This window comes from Gavia stellata, chromosome 15, assembly GCF_030936135.1.
Source record: "Gavia stellata isolate bGavSte3 chromosome 15, bGavSte3.hap2, whole genome shotgun sequence".
NCBI classification, from domain to species: Eukaryota; Metazoa; Chordata; class Aves; order Gaviiformes; family Gaviidae; genus Gavia; species Gavia stellata.
The window spans coordinates 6,208,979-6,229,692 of NC_082608.1; the positions used below are offsets into that span (position 1 = coordinate 6,208,979).

Consider the following 20,714-nt stretch of genomic DNA (forward strand, 5'->3'; position numbering starts at 1 on the left):
TGAGAACTTCATTTTCAAAAAGCGTTTGGACAGTGGGACTTAGACGCCCTTCAGAGAGGTATATGAAACACTTGCAAAAATTTGTAGCCCATCTTAGTGTCCATTTGTGTTCATGAGCAGTGCAAGTCTGTTTCTCTTCTCTAGAGGGCATAAAAATTGAAAATGATGATAGTGGATATCTTTATTTTGCCTTTAATCCATGAAGACGGAGTATGTTGTCCTGTTTGTGTAAGAAGTGCCATCTGCCAGCACTGTAGTAAATATTCCAGCCTAGCAAGAGCAGCTACTACAGCCCCACACACGGTTCTTTGCAGGTCTATTCCCCCCCCAAGTCTGGATGCTTAGTTACTGACAGCCGGACGTGATTGGTTTGTGTGGCCAAGGGAAAACTCCGTTTCCCTCACAGAGTTGGTATTTTCTACCATCTTCATTTCTGAATTTAAGCAAAACTGTTGACAGTACCAGTTGTTTTTATATATGTGATAAAAGTGGAATTACAGTAGAGTAAATTAAGAATTAGGGTTAAATTATGGATTACTGGTTAATATCAAAGGTACCTGAGAATGACATAATTCCATTCTTTCAATCCTTTCTTGAAAAGTCCAGTTTATAATCCTGTTTAGGTAGCAAATTGATACATTTTATACAACTTCTTATATCATTTTAATAGAGTATTTGTGCTTGCAGCCATAGTGATGAAATAGATATTTTTGGCTAGAGTTGCAAGGGTTCTCCTATCTTAGCTTGACTTTACTAAATCAGTAAATTAATTTGAAAGAAATTCAGTTCTAAAAGAGCTCTTGTATCAATTTTCTGTAAGCAAATTAGAAGTTTTTGAGAATGCAGCATTCCCCTGAAATATGCTTTATCCTGTGATGTTCATTTGTATCCGTTTTGAGTCCAGTGTACAAAAATAACAACATAAATTATTACCTACCTCTACAGGAAAATTTCTACTGTCCTCTATGATTATTATTACCTTTTTCTAATTGCTCTTATGAATTTTTTTGGTATATTTCCTTTTCCTGGCCTATTTGATAGAAAAATGCAGGTGGCATGTTTGTTCATTTTAAACAAAGATCATTTGGTGACTTCCTGAGATGGTCCTCTGGTTGGAGTATATAAAATTGAAAGTTATTGCAATTAATTTTCTTTGAAAAGTTGCATTAAATAGGGGTAAAACTGAGCAGAAGTTGTATGTTAACAAAAAGTGTCTTCAGAATTCTTCAACTGGGGTGGAATTAGTTTAGTTATTGTTTAGGAAAGAGATGACCCAAACGTGTGGTACGATAGCAGGCAATGCGAGTCAAAGACCTGGTAAATCCGAGAGCTTTTGGACAGCCTCTCATTTGTAGCACTGAACATGGTAGGCTAATGGTTTTTTGGAAGTGATCATTTGGTTGAACTGGTTCTGAGTCTCAGACTTAAGAAAACTGTAGATTAATTTCAGAATTCCAGAAAAAATCCCTAAAAATCAGCACATAGCCACTAGGTTTGAGTTTTTAAGGATTGGGTGGCTCTTCCTGGACACTAGTACCCTCATTTTTAGAGGTCTGATTATTTGCATTTGCAGCATGATTTCCTGGAAATTACTGAACTCTGAAATGTACTTTGAAGATGTGCTGCTTGGTTATAAGGCAGTTCCAGTGCAAAACTCTTATTGTCAGGTTTTATTGCTGCTGTTTCTTAACATGTCCTGGGACAGGTACCTAATTCTGGAAAATTAAACTGTGATTAAAAACCAGTATACAATTTTTGGAAGACGGTTCTAGCTTTGTCTTTTTTTTGAAGTGTGGGTTCATTTGTTGTTGGAGTTCAACGTTGAAGCAGGTGGCTATAGCTGATGTAAAAGTTTTCTTCAAAGCCTCAATTATCCAAAGTAATGATTCTCCCTACTTCAGCTGCTTCATACTAACAGTAGGATTTTATTTGTTTTCCTCGCGCATCAAATTGGTAATTAAGTATTTTCTCTGGATGAAAAAATGAAATATAAATTACTTCTTGTCCTTGTAAAGTGGACTTCAAAAAAGGGGCTGGGAGATCTGTGAGGCTCTTTTGGCATCACAGAACCCTGAAGCTCACTGTCAATGCATTTATCCTTGGCCTAACGTATCAAAAACTTTTGATGGTGTCCTGGTTGGAGAGATGGGCTGGGGCCTGACTGGCTCAGAAGCAGACCTGCTGAAAAGGACCAGCGGGTCCTGGTGGATAGTAACATAAATCAACAACCTGGAGAGAGTTCGTGGAGGGCCAGCAAGATGGTCAGTCCCTGGCACGCCTGCCCTGTGAGCAGGGGCCCAGCGAGCGGGACTTGGCCAGCCTGGAGAAGGGAAGAACTCAGGGGGCTTGACAGCAGCCCCAGTACCTGCGAGGGGGTTAGCGAGGAGCTGGAGCCAGGCTCTTCACAGGGATACACGGTGGGAGGGTGAGAGGCAACGGGAACAAGTTGAAATGAGAGGTTCTGGTGCATATAAGGGAGAAAAAAATCATTTTGAGGATAAGGGGGTATCGGAACAGGTTGCCCAAAAGAGTTGTCTCCATCCTTGATGGTTTTTGAGACCTGCCTGAAGAAAAGCCCCAAGCAGGCAGTTCCTGAGTTCAGTGTTGCCTGTGCTTTGAGCAGAGTTTGGATTAGAGATCTCCTGATGTCCCTTCCAACCTGAACAATGCTATGATTGCACAAAGTGAATAGGTAGCAAAGATTAATTTGACCCTCCTTGTACTGTTTTAAAAACTCGTGGATCTGGAAGAGTGGCATTGTTTCACCCTTTGCCTGGAAGGTCCATGCAGTGGGAGAACCGAGCCCTTGTTTCACATTCAGGGTAGCTATCTTAACTCTGTTGGCGAAGGGTTTGCTTTCAAGTTGAAGAGCTAGGGTGGGGGTCCCAGTCCTGCAGGACGTGCATGTGGGCTGATAACTCTGACCTGTCTATTAGTACAGCTGGCTGGATAACTCTCCCTTTGCAGTTGTGTGTTAACTCATGACAGCCTAAAAGGAATTATTTTTGTTTAGCTCCATGTAATCTTGCTGTAAGGGACTGCTAGTTAGAGCCCGTCAGTTTGGTTTGGCGGATGTAACAGTATAGAAAATAACAGTGTGTAAAGACTTTCTTTCAAACGCCAATCTGGAACATGTGTCACTGGTACCTCTTAGCTTCTTATGTATGTGACTGGGCTGTTGCTTCTATAATTAAGTTTTAGAGTTTCTTCTTTCTTCAGAATTATAGTCACATGATAATTCAATTTTTATTTTCTATAGTACTCTTTGGAAAAAATCATGCAGAGGAAGGTAGTTCAAGCACCAGAATTTCCTATAAACCCTGTTACTTTTGACACACAGAAAAAGAAATCACAGTAGTTTAGCACGAATTTGCAGATGCAAAGTAGTTTTCCTAGAAAATAAAACTTTGTTGTGTACAGCATTCATGGAAGAATGTCTCTTGAAGGAAGCTCTTAACTTAAGTAGGCACTAATTAACTGCATTCTTCATTTCTTTTTCCTCTCTAGTTTGATGCCAACTGCTGGTTGCATGGAGGCTAAAGTGCCCATGTGTGAGAGGAATGGGGAATATGGTGAACTTTAAAATCATAGATTGAATAATCTGATACTTTCTAAAGTCCTAGTTCCAAACTAAATCTTCATGGTATGTAACGGTACCCAAAATGTGTCCCCTAAATGTTTGCGTGCGGTAGGGTATTTTGGATTCTGCATTTAAGACACTAGAAAAGTATTTGATTTACAGAAGCTGGATATTATAGCTGTGAAAATGAAACCCTTTAAAATGTCACAGGTCCATGTCCAAACTCCTCCCCCTAATCACCATCTGCATTGTAGTAAATTAAGCATTGACCGTTTAGTGCAGTCTGAGAATAGGAAGTGTGAGAATCATCATGGTAGTGCTTCAGTTCATTACTACAAGGGAGTAGCCTAACCAAATTGCTTTGGTTGGGGGCCGGGAGCGCCCAAACACTAAAATTGAAGAAGACTCATGATTATCTTCCAAAACCAAAGATCTCACTGTCATTGAGATCCACTCCAAACACTTAAGGGAGTAGTAGTATGAAAAGAAAATATCACCACTTTCTATCTTAGTACATTTCAAAGCAGCAGCTTTATTTTTATTAAAGTATTTTATAAATCACATCAATTGATTAATCAGAAATAATTAGCTTTTCCAGCTTTATAGACATTAGTCACAGAAGCCCTAGAGAATATGGACCAGGGTTTCCTACATCTGGCAAAACCATGGTGCTACCTTTCTGGAAATGGCGCTTTCCCTGTGTTCTTTTGTATTAGTTAATAGAAACCCTCCTTGAAAAAGGATACTCATCAAAGAATGTTTTATGAAACAGAAAAACAGTACTCATAACCCTGTTGGATTCCAAGAGTTATTACATTTTACATCATATATAGTTTATTTTTCCAGATGCCACAGTTCAAAATAATGTATTTTTAATACTACTTGCAGAATTCTGCCGATTCATAATAGCACGTGGCATGTTAATATCCTCTGTGACATCCTACTGGTCATATCCAACTGTGATAAACAGTTGTATATGCTATAAAAATGACATCTATTATAAAAATAAGGATAATGCAAAAGGATACAAACAATCTTTTAAATTTGTAAAGACTGTTACAAATCTTGAATATTAATTTGAAGGAAAAAAGTACATGCTAATGCTAAGTTTGTCTTCAGTTAATAGTCCTTTATTCCTCCAGGAAAAAAAAATCAAGCAGCTATACTTTAAATGAATTTAATGAACTGCGAAGACTGACATTTTCACTATAAAAGTCACACTTCATTTAATGAAGTAGTTAAATATTGATGCTATATTAAAATACAGGCTGAATAAAAATGGCAATATGGCTTTCAAAATAGGAATTTGAGCTGTTTTTTTCATGTTATATTGAAAATTTCATGAACTGAGAAAAGGGAAATAGAGCAGAATATCTCCATAATAAACACAAAGCGCTTTGTTGATACAACGTTAAAGTTGAAAGACACAAACCCGTAAAAGCAAGGAAATTAAGTCACTGTACTCTTAACTCAGCCTCTTTGTGCTTAAGCACTGAATCTCTTAAACGATTGGATGCAACTTTATCATCATTTGGCGTACAGTATTTTCTAAAATTCTTGAAAACGAAGACAGATTGTAACCCTGTGCTACAGGTGGCACATAAAAGACCTAGCCATGTGTTTACCCAGGATGAATAGTTATATCATGGTATTGTTTGATCTTAATTCAAAGTAATTGTGTTTTAAATGCTGTATGATTCCGATGGCAATATTCTGGAAAAGCCATGTTGGCTGCATTGTGGTTTCCACACACTTCCATTGATATAGTTTGAATTTTCCACTTCAATTTTGTATCTGGACTTTCACCATAACAACATAATATCGACAGTGGATAAAGGGATATTGCTGACAAACACGGCTGAGGTTTTTCCCAGCTCCAACACCTATATGATGGTAAAGGGAAAAGAAAACAAGAATGAATCTTACCATAGATGTGAGTGGGAACAATGATTGAGTGATGATATGATCGGCTTCACTTCAATGGATTGAATTGTGTTGTACTGGACTTCATAAAGCTGTACTAATTCTGGCATCAGGCTTCTGTGTATAGTAAAATACTGAGGATGACATCTTTGGCCTGTTGAAGTCAGTGGCAAAACTCCCATTAATTTCAGCCATCTGTGATTTCATTCTCAGTGGCTGACTTGGAAAACAACGGCAAATTGGAAATGGAAAGATCTCTAGTCCGTGTAAAATGATTTGTCTTTTGACTTTCGTGCTCTTACTCTGAAACTATGAATTTTAATTCAGGATAAATATAGTCTGATTTCTTTCCCCTACCTATTATCCCCTTATCCCCTACCCATCAAAGATGATGGGAGAAAGAGGAGCTATTTTGAAAGTGGTAGGTTGTATACACAGTTATACAGGCAATTACTAATAGAAACCAATGACAAGGAATGCGGTTTTCCTACAGTGGACTAACGAATCATTTCTATAACTAGCAGCTATCAGGTGTGGTCTCTACATGTGGTGGTGGAAATGTAGTTTAGGTGTTTGGGGTTTTTTCCCTTGTATGCAAACAGTTTTTCTTTAAAACAACAACAACAAAGCAAGCATTGGAATCTGAAGAACTAATTATATAAATGTGTTTGCATTTGGAAGGCATGCGATATTTGTGTTTATGATAGTGATCCTCAAAATTCTTCATAAGATGCTAGATCAGCATCTGTTTCCATAGTTATGTCTCCTGGTATTTTGCCACAGCAAGCACTGAAATGATCTACTTAATAGAACATAAAATTTTCTAGGGTATTAGGTAAAATCACCAAAATTTACCTAGAATTAATAGAGCATTAATTCCTCTCCTAGACATCCTTCCAGAAAAAGGAAGAAAATGGATGTCAAATATAAGTTCATGCTATTCATTGTCCTAACCTAGTTCAGGTTCTGCAACAGTTGTGGCTTGCAGTTGCTGATCTGGTTGTGGTTAAGGCAGTGGTCCCACTGAATAGAAAAGGATAAGGCATAACCCAAAGAGAAACACTTGCTGACATGTTTAGCAATCTGTGTCCTTATGTAGGTAATCTTTAAAGAAAGAATCGCAAAAGGAACCTGAAAAGGTATTTCTATACTGCAGATATTCAATAGTTACATATTAGAATGCTAATATTAAAACTGTAGCAGTGCTGCTGTCTTTAACAGTAGTATAGGGAAAAATGTTTTATTAAACACTAATTTCACTAGTTATTTAAGAAGTAGCTGGCTTTGCACACATTAATCTCTTTTTCTTTTTAATTCAAGGTTGATGGTCTAGGTCTTACACATTGTATTTATGAATAGGGCACTCAATAACTATGCAAAATATCTATTTCTCCCATGGGAATCTGTGCTTTGATATATTCTGATCCTTATTAAATTTAAACAGGATCAAATTTATACAGCTTTGGCAGAGATTTATTAAAATACACTGAGTGGACAGCTTGTGGGAGTGCAGTGTGCTGTAATAACATATGCCTCTTACCAGAGAATAGTAATTATTGAGAATCAAATAAATCTGTAGGAGGTTAAGTATATATGGAAAAGATATCAATTGTAGTTTTCTACAACCAGACAGAAATACTGTCTGAAGATTTGTTGCTGTATAAAGAAATGAACCACCCTTATAAAACCCTAAATATTCAAAATGTCATTTACCAACAAAGCTAATATTCATCCAGTCTTCAAAAAATGTTAATGACATTTGCTCAGTAGCATTAAATTAATTGTTTAGTGTTATTCATCTGCATAAGCAGCTATTCACATTTATACCAAAGATTTATTAAATGTAATTGAAAACTATGTTTGTTACAAAGTGTTGTAAATTTCTTAATCAGAATCATCGTGTCCTTGGAAAGGAAAATCCAAAATAATGGTTGCAGATTAACGAAAGAATTTTTTAAAAGTTAAAAATATAGTATATAACGTCCATCGTTCATTCGAAGTTCAGCAGTCGTCTGTGGAAGATTAGATACTTCAACCTTTTAAATTATTGTATGTAGTAGTTTCACTAGCATACGAATTGAAAAATTGGTAGGTGGGTCAGTAAAAGCAATAACTTCTGGCACAGTTGTGGTTTGGATGAAGCTTCTGTGTTTTGTGATACAATTCTTTAGAATTTAAAAGCTTGCCACATGTAAAAAAGGTAATTTTGTCACTAAACATGGAAATAAAGACAAACAAACCATCGATGGGTAGGTGGGGGGCAAAAACATATATCCTATCCCTCTCCTCACTGCCCCTGGCAAAAAAATTCATGGTTACATGTTAAGCCAGGAGGATTTGGAGGAATGCATTCAAGTTTGTGCCTCTTGGGGAGGTTGTCCTCTGCTCTCCGGGAACATAGCAGAAACAGTTGGGTGGTTCTCCGTCTTTTGTGGTTTGGATCTTCCAAACAAATTTTCTTTGGAAGGCCAAAAAAGAAGTCTCTTCAGACACCACACTGGTTTCTTCAGTTCCATACGGAGTTCACTACCTTGTTTTCCATCAGTCTTCTCTACCGATTATTTTGATCTAGAATAGATTTGGTTTTGAAGCAGTAGTTGAAAATCTGTAGGTTTTGTGCTGTAGTAATTTGTAATATGCCATTATCATGATTTTTGTGGCTTAGGGATGTTTGAAAGTGAGCGGTATCCAAACAGACTATCGGTTATGCAAGTGCACGAGTGTGATTCAGTAACGCGACCTTTAGAATCTGGGCTTTGGTAGAGATGGTTTAAGCGAGTAGGACTTCGTTCAGACTATTCTACTTGTATTTCTCCCTGTGGCATGAAAGGAATGGAGTAATTTCAGCAGAAAATGTATTTCTCGGGGCTTAGTGTATTAAGAAAGTGACTTTTTAAAGAAAATACATTTAGATAGAGATTACATTTGATTTAAAACTAGTACCATCAGAATACCTCTGCATTTTATTATGAACGTCTAGTGAAGGCTGTCTAGTTTCTTGGTAAGAAAGGTAAAAGATATTAATTTTGGTAAATGTCTTTATGCTTAAACAATTGTATTCTTTTTCAAAAATTCACTGACTCACATTGATGTGGATGTGATACAAATCTAGTTCAGTCCTTACCAATTTGGTGGTGGTTCTTTTGTCTTCTTTTGTCCTGTGGTTCCAAACATAGTTCTAGATTTTTCTAAATAAGCTAATGAAACCTGATTACTGCAGTCTAGCAAGTGTATTCTCCTAAAATAGCATATGTTCTGTTTCTGTCCTTTATTATAACAGAAGAAACACTATGTATTTGTTAAAATAAAAGTCAGGGCATTTGGGTTCCAATCCCATTTCAGTTATTACATTGCTGTATGACCTTGGGCAAGCCGTTTATTGTCTCTGGCCCGTTACTGACTTTTTCTATGAAAATAGAGATGATAATATATAGGGACCTTCTGGCAGTGCTCTGAAGCTTAATTCATTGCTATCTGTGGAGGGCTCTGGGAGACCTGTCTAGGCACTACTGCAGACGTTTCTATACGTTCATGCATATTACGACTGTGCGTAATGTGTGTTGTTGTATATGAAGTGTGTCTGCATATATAATCTGTATCAGCACATTTGACTGCCATCCTGTATCATTATAGTCTATATTAATGAGTCATCTTGTGAGACTACTGACATTTTTGTTTCCATTTATGGTTATAGTAGAATAAAGAGGTAAGAAGTAGGAGCAAGTTCTTTTTCTTAAATCCAGTGGTGTTTTGACTCAGAATGTCTATTTCTGTGGGTTTCAGGATTTTTTTTTTAAACTAGGTACACTGTAACAATATATATATGGATCTTAGTTTACATGGGGTTAATAACAACTGAATAATTACGGTAAAAAGAGGAATTGCAAAGTCAAATCACTAGAATGGCAGTCTGCTTACATCATTATGCATATAGCAATATTGTATGGTAGGTAGCTGCCCCATTGTCCTAAATTTTCAGGTTTAAGGCTGTATAGGATCAAGTAATTGTGGAAGAAAACTGGGAATCTGATGTGCTGCAGTTCTAAGAAAATCTTCATCTCATCTGTTAAGTATTTCTAGGTCGTGCTTTTCATTTTCTAAGCCAGTTAAAGAAAATGCACTGTTTTGTAACTGATTCCTGTTGTGTTTTCTGGGGAATATACTAATTTCTTTTGGTGCAATACAGATTAAGGAGTCCTTTGCTTATAAACATACATAAACAGTTTCTAGTTTAGGCACAGGAAATTTATTGTTAAAAAAGATAGCTTTATTTGTTGATGGAGACTAGCCACATTATGCTGGTTTCTGTTTACTTTTATTAAATCTGATATGTGATAGAAAAACTGTAAATCTGCTGGAGTTTTTAAGTATTTTATAAGGACAATCATCTTTTTAAATTATTTCCTCTTTTAATGTCTCAAATCAAATGTATTGCGACAAGCTATTAGGCTATGAAATTCTTCATCACAGTAAATCAAGTTGGCACAGTGGCTTATAAAAGATCATCATCTATATTGATATCTTCAGGTCAAACAATCGCATTGCTGCTTACGTTGAATTGGTGCTACTGTCTATATGCTTTACTACAGGCCCTAATAGAGAGGAATGTTCTTGACTGTATTGAGGGGATTATTACAGATTTTTTTTTTTCTTTTTTACTAAAATTTTCTTGACCACAATAGTTAGATGTTTTGTATAATGCAACAACAAATTGTTTACAGATGTAAAACAATTTAAGTAATAATTATGTCACAGTTTTTGTGCATGTTCTACAAAGACAGCGTAGGCTGAAGGTAATAGCCTTGTAGTATTTGAAGACAGCTAAATAATTGTTCTGAAATGTCAGTGGCTGTGACATTCTAAAAACAGTGACTTTCTCTTGAATGATGTCTGTTCCCTCTTAGAATCACATTGATTAATTAATAATGCTCAGATAGTAAAAGTTTTAATTTGAAGACAACATACGAGGTACAAGACATTAATTGCACCAAAGATAACATGCTAATTAAAAAAAGGTTCATGCACAGTTGTCTAAGGTTAAGAGTGTGCACTGAAATACTTGGAATAGAAACCTAATTATAATCTAATATCCAAATGCTGTGTTTTTGCGAAGGTAGCATCTTTTGTGCTTTCCGATTTTCTTTTTCTTGGGAAGTATTCTTTGCGCAGCGTTCCTTTTGCAGCGAAGCTCGTTCCAAAAGAAAGCAGGCTTTGTAAGCCAATGATTTAGAGCCGTATAAATAGTTCTGCGTTGAGTATTAGCTCCAAATGCAGTTGCAAAGATCATGTCAAAACAAATGTATTTAAAGCCACAGTTCAGAAGAGAAACAAAATGCAAACCTCTTTAAAAACAAGGAGTTGTTTTTACCTATTAGATGCTTCATTTTTAGGTAGAGGAATGGTGCACAGTGTAAGCAAGGTAATTGATAAAAGTCTTAAATATCAGTGCCTACAGTTTATGTGGTGAGCTGGAGTCTGTCTCCTGGGCCAACCTCCATCTCATGCTCCTAGCAAAAATGGAAAGGAGGCAAATGCAACTCCTGTGGCTCTCCTATGATTTATTCTATTGCAGTGCAATTTTCCAGCACAGCAGTTTCTACAATTCCTTCCTCTGTCCTCGGCAACCTTTCGGAAGTTTCAGCGTCACCTTATCTAGCTCACAGGAGTGAAGCAAAAGCTTCTAGCTCCAGAAAGCATTGGCTTTCATCTACAGGAACGCTGCACGTCAGGGCTGGCTTCAGGCTCAGTGAGATCGGTCTGCCACTTGTGCCATGAGTAATATAAATAAATAGCATATATAATGCAAGTGTCATAGTTTAAGATACAAAGATTATCTCACATTGAACATTCATGGCTTTTTATGCATTCCCCATGCAGGGTTATGCAGTAGAAATATACCTTTATGTACCTCCTCGATTAAAATGAAACCTACAACTTCACACCAGAATAAAACTAGATTAAATGGTAGTGAAGTGGGTTCTGAATTCTTACCTGCATGAAGGAATGGCTCTGGACATTGTGATCTCACACCACTATTAACATCCATTATTCGTTGGCTCGGAGGGAGCAGCCATTCTTAAGCTCTATAAACCGTTTATAAAATTCACTAACTCAAAGTGCAGCGGCAGTATCACTTATATTTTAAATCATCAAGGTGAATAATGGAAAAATGTCTCTGTGCAAGAGAATTAAGCAAATATTTAAAGAACATAGATCTTCAGCCTTGGCTTGCTCTACAGTTACCATAGGCAGCAGCAGCAGTTGCTGCTCTGTGCAGTTATATGCACGTGTAGGGGGAAGTATTGAGTTGCACACGAATACTACATATACAACTGAAATAGCTTCATATCGCTAATATTCTGCATTGTACAGTCATCCTTGTACTAAGGGAAAAAAAAGAAGTCGTAAATTATTTGAGTCAGTCAGATGCGTTACCAGAATAAAATCCATCAGTCACTTCTTATGAGTGGTTGTTCCATTCTGTGATCCTGTAGTGCCAAGAACTAATTCACCAAATAATATTTGTGTCATTTAGAAACCTAAATGGTTTAGAAGTTTGCACCCTAGTGCGCAGGGCTGAGGTCTAGACAGAAAGTGTCTAAATCCAAAAGTATGAGCTTTAAAAATCTCTGCTTCAGTGTTCTCTTCCCTAAAGCCCATAGGAACCTGCCATTTTTCTCAAAAGTGTTTAAACCTAGAGCAAGTTCCTGTGTTTCTACAGGTAGCCAACAATGCCACCATTTTGCAGAAAGCCTGGTAAAGGGAAGACCACAGCTTGATAAGACCTAGATCAAAAAGAAACTTTGCGACTGTGAACCCTGCTTTCATTCAGGGCTGTAGCCTCTGTTCTGGAACGCGGCTGCCTACAAGTTACGCACAAGCAAGAACCAAAGGACAGTGCTCTGCAGAGCCAGCCCTAAGCCAGCGGAGGGGACTTTGTGTTTTGTATGTGGCACTGCTACACTGAAGGGGCAAACAAATGCCAGGGTACCTCCAAAGAAAGACTACTACATCTTCACTCAACCTGTAAGCATGTGGCTTTCTGTGGTTGTTTTTGGTTGTCTAACAAACCTTAGATAACAGAAGTAGAAGCAATTATAAAGAATTAGTTTCTAATCAGAAATTTTCTGTAAATGGAGGCTGTATGAATATTACCACTTTTTTGGCTCCTTAATTTGATACCCAACTGGATATTCACATACGACCTGGGGATTAAATTTTGGAGCCTGATTTATCCTTTATCCTTACAGATTCTAGTGCTTTTGGCTTATTCTCTTTGCCTTTGGAACAACAGTCCTTTAAGTTTTCCTACTTACGTTTTCTTGTTACCTAAAATCTGTACCCTGTAATGTTAGAAGCTTTATTATTTTCGTTAGACTCTGAGGGCCAAGAGTTACTGAGAAGTTAAGTAACTTGGTCAAGGTCATGCAGACTCAGGTGGCAGAATTAGGAATTGTAGGTATCTTTTCTTAGCTGTAATTCCATCCTTCCTTTCCTAGTAAGTGGTTCCTAGTAAGATGCAGAAACCTGTAGATAACTCCCTTGAGACTGTTACATGTGTATCGGTGGCTTCCAGGGAAGAAATTAAAAAGCTGCATTGGGCTGTAATCAGTGGAAGTCCCTGGGCTGGTTACAGTTCCCTGGGCTCAGGAGATTGCACTGTAGCATTAAAACGATTTCCCCCTGCCCCATGGCACAGGTTGGGTTTTCCTAGGTTACCCCATTTGTGTGTCTGAGGCCTCTCTAACTCTTCAGGGAATCATGTTCAAGAAATAAATAAAAGAATCTGTCTTCCAAGAGTAGTGATTCCAAATCAGCCCTAACAGATGTGAGAATATCTTCTTGTGCCAGAAAAATAAAAAATTCACAGGAATATGTTCCTGTTGGTTATTGCTCAGGGATAGAGACACTTTCAGATTTGATTCTAGCTTAAATGACACATACCATTGTTTAAAAAAAGCTCGAAAAGAGCATACATAGATTTAAGTTAGCAAAGTTGTGTAGAGTTTTTCATAGGGTATTTGTACTTTTAGTAAAGTGCTTTTACTTGGACTGGGCGTTGTTTAGGTGCTCTTAATTATATTTTTCTCTTCTGCTTTCAAGAACAGACCTTATCATCCAATAAGGTGTAAATTAATTTCCTCCAGAATAAAAAGATATCTGAACTACCAGCTATTTGCTTATGCAGTAGAAGACAAAGACATTACCCTTTGAAAACCAAATCTTCTGCTTATGTTTTTTTCTTATGCAGACTTCAAAATACACTAAGCCCTATAGAAAAGGTAATGTTTGTGAATGCTTTCCTGAAAAATACTGAAGTGTGTGTTCTGCATCACATTGCATTAAATACTTTTCTTGGCATTCAAAATACTGCTTTTTTCAAGGCAGCTTATTTGTAGTGTCTGGATTTTTGAAAATAAAGAAACCGCATTTCATAGTCAATAACATCTGAGGCCTTTTCAGCCTGTAGATGTCTGCGTAACAGCAACTTGGTACGGTTGGTGCTTCAGTTCAGCAAATGCCAGAATTCTCCATTACTCATGATTTATTTTTTTTAACATAGTGTGGTTCCATGTAGGAAGATGCTCTTCTGTAGACGGTACTTACCTTCTACGCTACAGAAATGAGTTTAATGTTCTTTGGAACAGAATCCTGAAAGCACTTATTTGAGTGGAATGGGCTGAATTGCTCTATCACATTGAGCAATTGATGGTTAGTACATTGACAGTGGTGTGACAGCTTTCAGGCTTAGAAAATACAGCCTTTAGGGCAGTTTATCTAACTGTGGTAACAGCAGAAGTTAGGACAGTTATCTAAAAGCTCAGTCTTTCGGTATTTCACAGAGGTTATTATTTTGGAGTCATTATCCCGGAGCTCATTATTTCATTGTAACAGAGGTTCACATCAGAAAGCCTGGAAGATGCTCCTTCAAAGAGTTACTGTCTTGGCAAGCCATAAACAGATGTTTCAGATCAAAGCTGGTGAGCGTGCTGTGTGGAGACACCAGTAAAATTCCATGTAAACTGAATATTCAAGGGCCAAAGGACCTTTTCTAGCACCTTTTGATCAGCTCCCTGTAAAGAGAAGTGCTGTTACGACTATTACTGAAAACAGTACATCAGTGGCACTGTCCTGGAAATGATCATCAGCAACTCGTAGCACAGCATGCATGGTCAGAAGTATTGTAGCTGGTGTAATAGGTGTTAGGTAGGAAAAAAGTCTCTCTGAGAACAGTTTAAACAAGCTGTAACAAGAACTGAGGCAGATGAAGCTACTACACTAAATGAGGAAGAGATGCTCAATGAAATGATATCCTGAGGACAACATGTGTCAGATGCAAATATATTACTGCCTGCAAAGGAAAGCCGAGTGGGCTTTTTTTTAAATTTTGTTTAAGTGTAACAAACAGTTGGTGTAATTAGCTGGTTTGACAATTCAGGGCCAATTATTGGGGAGGGGAAAAAAATAAAAAGGAACTTGAATTTTAAAGTATCATAGAACTCAGCTGTGTAGAGCACAGAAGCTGTGTGCGTGGAATACAGAGTCATTGCTGCTCTTGGGGAGCGCAGCAGTGCCCGCCTGCAAGTAGCTGAAATAGTGGACAAACAATTGTCAAAATCTGAGCTTCTCTAAGCCATACCTGTGAATGAGACTGATGCAGACCATCTGAAATCACTCTTCCCCACAGCCCAAGTTGTTCCAAGCATACTGAACTGAACTTGGGAAGAATTCTTTCCTTCGCAGGAACTGGAAACACGCTAGGTAAAGCTCTCATGAAAGTCAATGACTTTCTAGATGCGATGCTATGAAGGGCTTAGATTTTGAACCTGTGCATTGAAGTCTTTCCTTGCAAGCTTTTTTCATTGATGCTCATTTCATAACTGAATAGGTTCAGTATCACTGTATTTGTTAAAAGAATCAATGTGTAAAAGTCCAATTTTGAAGAAGGGAAGGCTCTAGCTGTGCATACATAATGGTTTGAAAGTCCAAGCCTGCATTGTATGTGCAGTCTGTTCTGACAGCAAGTGTTATTGCTCGCTAGGTCATTAGTTGGCTTTCTACCTCGAATATACTACTTATTCTTTTTAATGTTATAGTTACTATTAAATGCTCCCCTTATGACGATTTCTGATGCCCTGCTAGCATAGCAAGCAGCTCTATAGTCCACTTAAAATATAAATGAGTTTTCTGTGTTTTTTCTCCTTGATGTCAGCTCATGTATCATAATGAAAAAGAGGAAGAGAAAAGCCACGACAGCTTAAGTTTTCTACTACTTTGTACTGAACAGTTCTTAAAAAGTTTTACAGAAGGGACAAGAAAACTTACAAAGCCTTTATGAAAACTTATTCCTTTATTTGTGCTTGATTTTTCTACTGGAATAGCTGTATCGGGAGGGGAGTTCAAGGGTCTTAATTTTTAATGTCTACTCCAACAGTAAGAATGTATCTCTTTGAATTTTGTGGAATTATTGTAATAACTTCACACCTTGTATAAAATTTCAGATTTTTGCCATTGTTATAACCTCTGCTAATGAAAATGTCCATTAAAGTGCCACGAATATTCGTGCTGTGCTTGAAATTCTGCACATCATTTTCTAAACTAAGCCATTAGCATTGATAGATACTGTTATTTTGCAAATCTTCACTTCAGCAATTTGTACATGTCAAATTTAACCGCTGCACAATACCTATATAGAGTCATAAAAACATCTGAGTTTAGTGCTGTCTATACACGGCTTTCAGTATCTCTTTTGACGGTTGATAACAATCATGCTGCTAGACATGTTTTTCACTGTATAATGCAGAACACAGGTCACTATTGGTAAACCTATTCTAATCATGGCTTCTCAGAACACAAATCCATTAACCTGTAGTGATAACCCTGCTGCAAAGACTCGACACAAACAATGCTGCGCTATAAATGATAGAGTTCATGGCTGAACTGCATTTGAAAGGGCATTCTGAATAAAGTTAAGAAAGTAATGTAGAAGAAAAGTTAATGAAATTTAAGATGAGCTCGCTGCTGTCAAGGTACAACTCCTTGCTGAAGTTTCTACTCAGAGAAAGGCTAATTCCAACTAGGATATTGCGCTACTGTATGCGTAGCCTAAGTCAAGCGATATAGAATACTTTTGCTTTTTTTTTTCTGAAGGTATTTAGCAAATACTTTTACAGGTTTAACGTCCCTCAGTCTTGAAGAACTGAAGAGCCACTTCATCATCAAGAGCCATAGAATAATTCTGGCATGCCAGATGATGGTGATGGTAAAGCTGACATTATCGTAACACATCATCATCACTTTTGATGAAATGTTCCACAGCAAACATCAGCTAGCTGAGGTGAAAATCTGTTTTCTTTCTTGTTTGACTCCACTTCTTGGAATATCTGTTGTTTGCTTGGGGGTTTTTCCCCTCTTAACTCTAGCATATAGGGATTCTCCCTACATATATGTATGGCTTCTGGGAAGCAGATGAAATGATTGCTTTTTTCCCTTGATCAGGTCTTCTGAGACCTAAGAGTAGTTTCTCTCTCACGCCTTCTGAGACTTTCATGTAACATTGGTAGCTCTTGCTGTACATAGGATCATCTTTGGGGGCTGTGCTAAGATCTCTCTCCCACTTGTTTTTTTCAACAAGTTCCTTGAAAACTGCCTCAGGCCTCTCTTTTTCATTGTTTAGTGTTTTGATTTTTCTAGCTCCCAACCTTGGCAAAACAATTCTTCTAATCTTGTTGGAATTGGGCTTCATTCAGGAACTGACTTTGGTAAAATATTGAAAAGTCATTGTCGTTTTGTAACCAGAGACTGGTTTAGAGCAGTTTGTTTCATTATTAACTTGGTATTAATCTTTTGGAAGAAGTCACCTCAGACAAAGAGAATTTGTAGGTAAATGGGCACGTGGCTGGGTTTGAGAACCACTGGATCTACAAGCTGATCTTTCCAAGTTGCTTGATGTTGACAATCAGCTGTTTGCAGCAGCTGTAGACTGAGCCACAGGAGAAAAACACTTGTGAAGTTTTCTAATGTCTCTGTCATCGCAGAGACATTCGTTCATTCTTGAGAGAATCTGTTCCTACAAAGAAAATGGCCAAGGCCTATGTCGTCGGTGAAGGAAACGTGACAAACTTTGACCTTGGAATCAGTGCACAGGGCCTGAAATCTTCAGCATCTCATCAAGCAAGTAAGAGAGAACCCATTTTTTTGCTTCCAAAAAGAGGCTCACTGTGTATTGGTAAAGGCATTTGCAGTCACAGATACTAATGCGGATATCCAGATACTAATGCAGATTATACTAATACAGCGTAATACTGGCTTGGCTCAGGTGGAACCTAATGCCACCGATGGCTTTCTTGTGAATTGTCCCTTGTCTTGTAAAAGCCTGATGAAAACGTTGCCAGGGATTGTTGTGTGATTGCTCTAATGCTGATGTAAGAACATATAATTACGATTATAAAGCAGCTCAGATCAGCATTCCAGCTCATAGACAAGCATTCCTTATGTTGTGCAGGGAAGTGCACCACCTTATCAGCGATTACTTAGTTACTACCTGTCATGCATTTTGTAGTCAGGAAATTAATGTACCTACCATAAATACACCTATGCCAGGTCTTGATTGTAAATCATACATCTGTTAATAATTTTTCTTGTCCGCACTTTTGGAAATGTTTTCAGTATTTCAGCATAGTTTCTGATCCTTGTAGAACCCTGTAAAATAATGACGGAAAATAAGATGTTCTATGTTTTCCCTTGAAGTTAGGCACAGTTTGAATGCTTCTAAAAAGAAAAGTAAAAATTTTAGTGCTGTAAATCCAACTTACCATGACTGAAGTATCTGTTCATGAAAGGACTCTATTTGGTTTGTATAAAAGAAGTCTCTGGTCATTTTCTGGTGGTCACAGTGAAATCCATCTTACCCTCTGTATCATAGATACCTATTTTCTGTTTGTTTCTGCAGTCTTTACTTGCATTCAGCAATGTTTTCCTGGATGAGTAAGTCCCTGGTGTGCTTAGCAGCTGTATGGAACCACTCATGTAAGACCTGATCAACATGAAAAAGGGTTGAAGAACTTACTGCCTAAACGAAATCTATGTGGGTGTATTTTAATTGCTACATTACCATGACAGTCTACAGAATTTATAATTCTAAAGACTTCTTTGAAAAAAGAAAGATAAGCGGCTTGTGTGCAATAGAAAAACAGAGTCGATACATCAGATGTTTGTCAGATAAACATTGTAGATCTACCCTAACGAAGGTATTGCACTTGCATGAACGTCTGAGATAGTTTTAATGTCAAAAGCTTAACACCTTTTGGTGCCTTTAGCCTTTCTGATTTCCCTAAGTGATCATAAAGTTATAAACAGCCTTTCTAGGAGGTCTCTGAGAATCCTGTTAGGAGCTTTTTATTATACTGGCAAATTCATATTGAATTGGTATTCATTTTCACTATTACAGAATAATCAAATCACTGCTCTTGTTACTATACTGTTGAAAAAGAAAATAATGAGGATGTAATGTAAAACTGCTAATGTGATGAAGCGCTCTTATTATGTTAGGTTAAGAATGCTACGGCTGCTTATTCCAGCTTGCGTCAAAGCAGTGATTGAGGGAGGAAATGGAGGGCGTTTCGTTTGTGACAAGAGGTTACGTACATTCTCATTTGAATGTGTAATTGTCTTTTGGTGGCCGAAGGGGTGATTGCTTTGCCTACTTGTGCTTTCTGCCAGGCTGTGTTGCTGGTTCTGGACTGGAAGAACACTGCTGTTCCTACTGTCACACACGCGGTGCTGCGATCTCCTTTTTAATCATGAGTAGCATCTGATGGTTCTCTCTCCAGAAGAAATGGCTCATATAGTCTTTTATGTTCATCTGAGCTTTTTTCCAGAAGGGAATAGAGCTTTTAGAGTACGTTGTTAGGAAGCACAACAAGCCCCCTGAAGGTTCAAACCTGACAGGGATGTTAGGAGGCAGGTCAAGTGACTGCCTAATGAAGATGAATGGAGAAAATTGCTGGTACAAGAATCACGTGGTGGGCGCTTAGCCCAGGTTGCTGAAAGTGTGATGGAATCTCACGGCTTCATTTATCAGTGTCATATTTGGCCTAAAAGTGAGCAGTATTGTTCTCATTTCTTCCAGATGGATAGGTCAACTTTAATATTTATTGCTCTTGTAGAACATTTGTTTGATGTATTTCCATTAGCTAGGCAATAATAGAAAAGCAGCGGAGAGAAACATAAAACAGCTCCCTTCCTCTTCAGCTGAAATATGGGATACACTAATGTGTAAATATGTCTAAGACTGTCACTGATTTTTTTAATTTTTTTTTATTTGACGACATGATCTTACATATTAAGGAGTTTTAGAAAAATAATGGAAAAAACACATCAAGGAAATATGTTTGGTGTGTCATTGTTAATCTTTTCATGAGCTTATAGTGCCTTTCAGGAGTGGCTTTTGCTTAAGAATGTCAACTTTTCATATATATATATGGAGAGAGAGAGAAGACACAATAGCACTGTGTTTGAAGGACTGTTATAAGACTGGAAGTATTTTAGCAAAATCAACCTACAATTTTGGATTTCTAAAATGGAATAGAAAGATGTTTGTTTCTGTCATCTTTTTTCCTTCATTTCTGTCATCGCTAATTACTTTTTCTGTGATGGGAAAAGACCACTTAATCTGGGTTGATGTAGAATTTTAAATAGATAAGGGGTCTAACCATTACAAAATGGTGGCTTGTAGCTAATAGTGGCAACCCCTGGTTACTGCTTATTAACTGATTTTTTTCCCCATTTATAGGAATCAGGTTGAAGGTGTTTGACATATATTATTTTATACTGTGGAAGGAAACTTAGCTGTTTGTGAAGCAGGTGTTGTGTTAAGTGCAGTGCAAACATCCTAGCCATATGTTTCTATAATTTAAATTAATTTGGTACAGTCATACTGTTAATCTTTAGTGACTTGTTGATTGGCATTTTGCAGACATATTTCTGGAAGGCACCCAATACCATTTTCTGTAGCCTTTCTGGCAGTAGCAGAGAGTAACATTTCCACAAATTGGAATCTTGTACAGCTCTGGGAAGGGAGCCAAGATTTAAATTAGACAATAACCTCTGCTCTGTATATAGCTTCTATTCTTCAGCTGTAGGGAAAGTGATTTGTTTAATACAGTCAGCTCTGTAGCATATAATAGACTGATATATGAGTCACTCCTTG

General features: G+C 37.5%; 1 protein-coding gene across 2 annotated transcripts in view; it reads left to right on the top strand.

Moving 5' to 3' along the window:
- The window catches only part of TOX3 (TOX high mobility group box family member 3), a 77,260-nt gene that overhangs the window by 13,551 nt on the left and 42,995 nt on the right, over positions 1-20,714 (top strand). The gene's annotated exons all lie outside the window — the stretch shown is intronic.